This window comes from Odocoileus virginianus, chromosome 2 (assembly GCF_023699985.2).
Source record: "Odocoileus virginianus isolate 20LAN1187 ecotype Illinois chromosome 2, Ovbor_1.2, whole genome shotgun sequence".
NCBI lineage: Eukaryota > Metazoa > Chordata > Mammalia > Artiodactyla > Cervidae > Odocoileus > Odocoileus virginianus.
The window spans coordinates 53,418,328-53,424,327 of NC_069675.1; positions in this window are offsets into that span (position 1 = coordinate 53,418,328).

The following is a 6,000-nucleotide window of genomic DNA, read 5'->3' on the forward strand; positions in this document are numbered from 1 at the left end:
GACAAATGTATAAACAATGTATTCACCACTGTTTGATACATACTCATTTCGCTAGCCTAAAATTCTTCTATACTCTGCCTATTCATTCTTCCCTTCAACCCCTGGTGACCTCTGATCTTCCATAGTTTTTCCTTTTCCAGAATGACATATAACGGGAATCATACAGTATGCAGTCTTTCAGATTCGCTTCTTTCATAGTAACGCACATCGAAGTTCCCTGCATGTCTTTTCATGACTTCATGACATTTCTTTTCAGTGCTAAATAGTAATACTCCAATGTGTGGGTGTTCTCCAGCTGAATAATATCACTCCATTGTCTAGGTGTTCTACAGTCCATTCAACCGCTAAAGGACATCTTAGATGCTTCCAACTTTTGGCCATTATGAATAAAAACAACATAGAAAGTTTACTTTTTAAGATCCTCCAAAATATGTCAGACCTTATCATGGATATTGCTGCATGTGAGTAGTAAGTAAGTAAGTCAGTGTAAGTTTTAGTCTCTCAGCCATGTCCGACTCTTTGTGATCCCGTGGACTGTAGCTGCCAGGCTCCTCTGTCCATGGAATTCTCCAGGCAAGAATGCTGGAGTAGGTTGACATTTCCTTCTCCAGGGGATCTTCCCAACCAAGGAATTGAATCTGGGTCTTCCTCCATCACAGGCAGATTCTTCACTGCCTGAGCCACCAGGGAAGCCCCATCTGAGTAGTACCCAAAGACGTCTTAAATGTTTCAGCTTATTTTCACAAGCCTTGCAACAGACTACTTCTATTGTCTATAAAATATCGGCCAATGAAGCTTTCACTTTTGTTGTTTTTATGTACTCCATTATTTTAGAAAGCATTAGAATTCTTGTTTTCTGCAGATTCTATCAACTATAACTTTCCATCTTCAAATATATTTATCATTCATTAGTTGTTAAGTTGTGTTCAATTCTTTGCAACCCCATGGACTGCAGCACACCAGCCTCCTTTCTCCTCCACTATCTCCTGAAGTTTGCTCAAATTCATGTCCATTGAGATCTAAAGATCTCATCCTCTGCTGCCCTTTTCTCCTTTTGCCTTTTGTCTTTCCCAATATTAGGAGGTTTTCCAGTGAGTAAGGCTCTTCACATCAAGTAGCCAAAGCATTGGAGCTTCAGCTTCTGCATCAGTCCTTCCAATGAATATTCAGGGTTGATTTCCTTTAGAATTGACTTCTTTGATCTCCTTGGAGTTCAAGGGACTCTCAAGAGTCTTCTCCAGCACCACAATTCAAAAACACAAATTCTTTGGCGCCGACCCTTTTTTATGGTCCAGCTCACACAAGTGTACATGACTACTGGAAAAACCACAGCTTTGTCTATACAGACCCTTGTCAGCAAAGTGGTGTCTCTGTGCATTTTTTAATACTCTATCTAGCTTTGTCATAGCTTTCCTTCCAAGAAGCAAGCATCTTTTAATTTCATGGCTGCGGTCACCATCAGCAGTGATTTTGTAGCCTAAGAAAATAAAATCTGTCACTGCTTCTGCTTTTTCCTCTTTGATTTGCCATGTAGTGATGGGATAAGATGCCATAATCTTAGATTTTTGATGTTGAGTTTCAAGTCAGCTTTTTCAGTCTCCCCTTTCATGTACATTAAGAGGTTCTTTAGTTCCTCTTCAATTTCTGCCATCAGAGGTAACACCTGCATATCTGAGGTTGTTGATATTAGTTTCAGCAGTCTTGATTCCAACTTGTGATTCATCCAGCCAGGCATTTCACGTGATGTACTGTGCATATAAGTTAAATAAGCACGGTGACAACATACAGCCTTGATGTACTACTCCTTTCCCAATTTGGCACTGGTCAGTTGTTCCATGTCTGATTCTAACTGTTGCTTCTTGACCCACATACAGGTTTCTGAAGAGGCAATTAAGGTGGTTTGGTACTCCCATCTTTTGAAGAATTTTCCACAGTTCATTGTGATCCACACAGTCAAAGGTTTTAGCATAGTCAATGAGGCAGAAGATGTTTTTTTCTGGAATTCTCTTGATTTCTCCATGATCCAACAAATGTTGGCAATTTGATTTCTGGTTCCCCTGCCATTTATAAACCCAGCTTGTACATCTGGAAGTTCTCAGTTCACACACTGCTGAAGCCTGGCTTGAAGGATTTTGAGCATTACCCTGCTAGCATATGAAATGAGCACAACTGTTCAGTAGTTTGTACATTCTTAGGCATTGCACCTCTTTGGGATACAAATGAAAACTGACCTTTTCCAGTCCTGTGGCCACTGCTGAGTTTTCCAAATTTGCTAGCATTTTGATGGACAGGGAGGCCTGGCATGCTGTGACTCATGGGATCGGAAAGAGTCAGACACGACTGAGCGACTGAACTGAACTGAACTGAGTGCAACATTTTAACAACATCATCTTCCACAATTTGAAAAAGCTCAGCTGAAAATCTGTCCCTTCCACTAGCTTTGTTTGTAGTAATGCTTCCTAAGGTCCATGTGAATTTACACTCCAGAATGTCCGGCTTTAAGTGACATTGATCCAGCTCTACCAAACCATCATGGTTATCCGGGTCAATAAGTCCTTTTTTGTATATTTATTCTATGTATCCTTTCCACCTGTTCTTAACCTATGCTGCTTTTATTAGGTCCTTACCATTTCTGTCCTTTATTGTGCCCATCCTTGCATGAAATATTCCCTTGATGTCTCTAATTTTCTTGAAGAGATCTCTAGTTTTCCCATTGTATTGTTTACCTCTATTTCTTTGCACTGTTCATTTAAGAAGACCTTCTTGTCTATCTTGCTAGTCTCTGGAACTCTACATGCCGTTAGGTGCATCTTTCCCTTTCTCTCTTGCTTTTTGCTTGTCTTCTTTCCTCAGCTGTTTGTAAAGCCTCCTCCTCGGACAACCACTCTGCCTTCTTGCATTTATTGTTCTTGGGGGTGGTTTTGGTCACTGCCTCCTCTACAGTAATACAGACCTCCATCCATAGTTTTTCGGCCACTCTATCTACCAGATCTAATCCTTTGAATCTATTTGTCACCTCCACTGTATAATCATAAAGGATTTGATTTAGGTCACACCTGAATGGCCTAGTGGTTTTCCCTGCTTCAATTTAAGCCTAATTTTTGCAATATTGGAGATGGAAATGGCAATCCTCTCCTGTATTCTTGTCTGGAAAACTCCATGGACAGAGGAGACTAGTGGGCTACAGTCCAAGGAGTCACAGTCAGACATGCCTGAGTGATGAACACTTTCACTTTGCAATAAGGAGGCCATTCTCTGAGCCACAGTCAGCTCCCTGTCTTGTTTTTGCTGACTGTATAGAGATTCTCCTTCTTTGGAGGCAAAAGTGAAAGTGTTCCTCACTCAGTCGTGTCTCACTCTTGGGACCCCGTGGACTGTATATATAATATATATTTTCTATGCCATTTTAATGTTTCCAAATAAATACAATGGGTATTTTACAAATCACATGAATAAAATTTCTTCCTTTTGCATTTTAAAACTTTCCAACTGCACCGTTATATAGATAGATTATGGTAGACAGAATAATGGACTCATCAAGATTTCCAGGCACTGCTCCCTTGAACCTGTGAATATGTTACAAAAGGAACTTTGAAGATGTGACTGTTGTTGTTCAGTTGCTCCCTCTTATCTGACTCTTTGGAACCCCATGAATTTCAACATGATTTGAAAATGGGAGATTTTCCAGGATTATACAGTGGGTTCAGTACAATCACATGAGCTGTTAAAAGTGGAGAATATTTCCTTGGCTAAATTCAAGAGATATAGCAGAGTGATAAGGCAGAAGAGTCAGAGGAATTCCAAGCAGGATAGTGACTTGAATGGCTTAGCTGAATTTGATGGGGACCATAAAGCAGGGAATGAGGGTAGCCTCTAGAAGGTGAGAACAACCCCTGGCTGACAGCCAGCAAGGACACAGGCCTCAGTCCTACAGGCAAATGGAAATGAATTTCACCAACCACTTGAATGAGCCTAGAAATGACTTGTTCACCAAGGCTTCTAGAAAAGAACATAGACCTGCCAACACTTTGATACTGGTTTTTTGAGACTTTAAACAGACAAACCAGTCTAGCCCACAAGATTTTTGAACCACAGAACTGTGAGATAAATTTAAGTCGTTCCATTTAGGGGAATTTGTTAAGGCAGTGATAGAAAACAAATACAGAGAGATTTTATATCAGTTATGTTATCTGCAAAAAAAAAAAAAATTCATTGGATAGCACTTATGAGTGCTTTTAAATTCCAGCATTACCATATTCTAGTTGTGACATTGGGCAAATTACTTAATGTCAGTCTAACTTAGTTTCACAGTCTGTAAATTGACCACCATTTTTATCTGTGCTCCTGACTTTGCTGTGAGAAGTAGACTGTCCATAAATAGATGTGCTCTTTATTTAACTAATGTTTTTTATATGAATGAGAAAATGAATCAGACATTAAGATTATTCCTTGGTATCAATATATTTTGACTACTTTGTGTCTGTTTGCATCATTTTTTATTTCTAAATTATTTTTTAAAAAGAAAAAGCACCTGTGATATGTCTTCTCAAGCTAAATTTGCCACTCCTATCTTCAGGCTCTCCAGTAGACCCAAGTTCCCTTAGAGGAAGATGGGGCAATTGCTTAATAAGCTTCAAAATTGTATCATTTTACTCTCTGTTATCCTGGAAGAGCATTCTTCTAAACACTGTTCTAAGGAGGAAGAGTTCCAACCTAAATTCTTTCAATAGCAAATGGCTACAATCCAATTTAAACTAGTTTGAGCAAAAGGAACATTTTGACTCACATACCTGAGAAGTCTGAAGTGTATCTCAGTGAGGTTCAGCTAGATCCAGGGCGTCATCAAAACTATTACTCATGGTGACGGCTCTGATTGGCTATGCAGAGGCCTCATGTTCATAAATGAACCCATTACTATGATCAGAGAAATGAGATGCTCTTGTCCATATGCCCACTCTTGTGACTACATGCAGGAGAAGGAACCTAAAAGACTTTGAAGTATGGCATGAGAAAGCCTACTGTACAAATGAAAAGTACAGCATCCCAGTTCATTGTGAAAGTGATTGCCACCATGATTTTTTATTGGTAAATTCTAGGTGAAATGTGTTTTAAAGATTTCCATGGAGCTTCCCTGGTAGTCCAGTGTTAAGAACCCGCCTTTCAGTGCAGAAGACATGGGTTTGATCCCTCGTCAGGGAACTAAGCTCCCGCATGCCCTGGGGCAGCTAAGCTTGTGTGTGCCACAACTGCTAAGCCCACGTGCCACAACTAGAGACAAGCCCACACACCACAAGGAAACATCTGGCATCCTGAGCAAAGACCTGATGCAGCCAAATCAATCATCATTATTTTTTTTAAAAAAGGTTTCCTTCGTGAGTCCTTAGACTATGATAATATGCATGAAAATTGTTTAACAGATAGCTATCATATGCAGTGTTTCCCATACTTACTTGGTCAGGGAACTGTCTGATACAAACCATCTCTTGTGACTAGAGTTCTAAAAAACCTGTTTTGGGAAGAGATGACCTTAGATTTTGCCTCCCTCTGCTATTCTTTGATTCTCAGAGTTTATCAATGAGAGTATTTTCATTCTTCCTTGATTTATAAAATGTCTTATCCTCATTGCTATTATTATTATTATTATTATAGAACTCAAAGAGACTTTAGTGATAACCTTTCATCTACTGCTTCCTTTTTCTGCAGATGGAGAAACTAAGACTCATGTGTTTTCTCCTATCATCATGGAACTAGTCAATTGCTATATGACTCATCTAGACTAGGTGATGCTGAGGCAACAAATAACCCCTAGATCTCAGAGGGTCTTGTGGTAGCTGTGTGTTATGTCATTCTCTTTCTGAAATCCAAGCTAATTGCATAGCTGCTACACAGATTCTTAAATCATCATCATTACAGAGGGAAAGAAAGCAGTTAACTGATCTGGCCCAGGAATAACTTGTGTACTAGATCCAAGGTACTCACACAGCCCACACAAACACAACA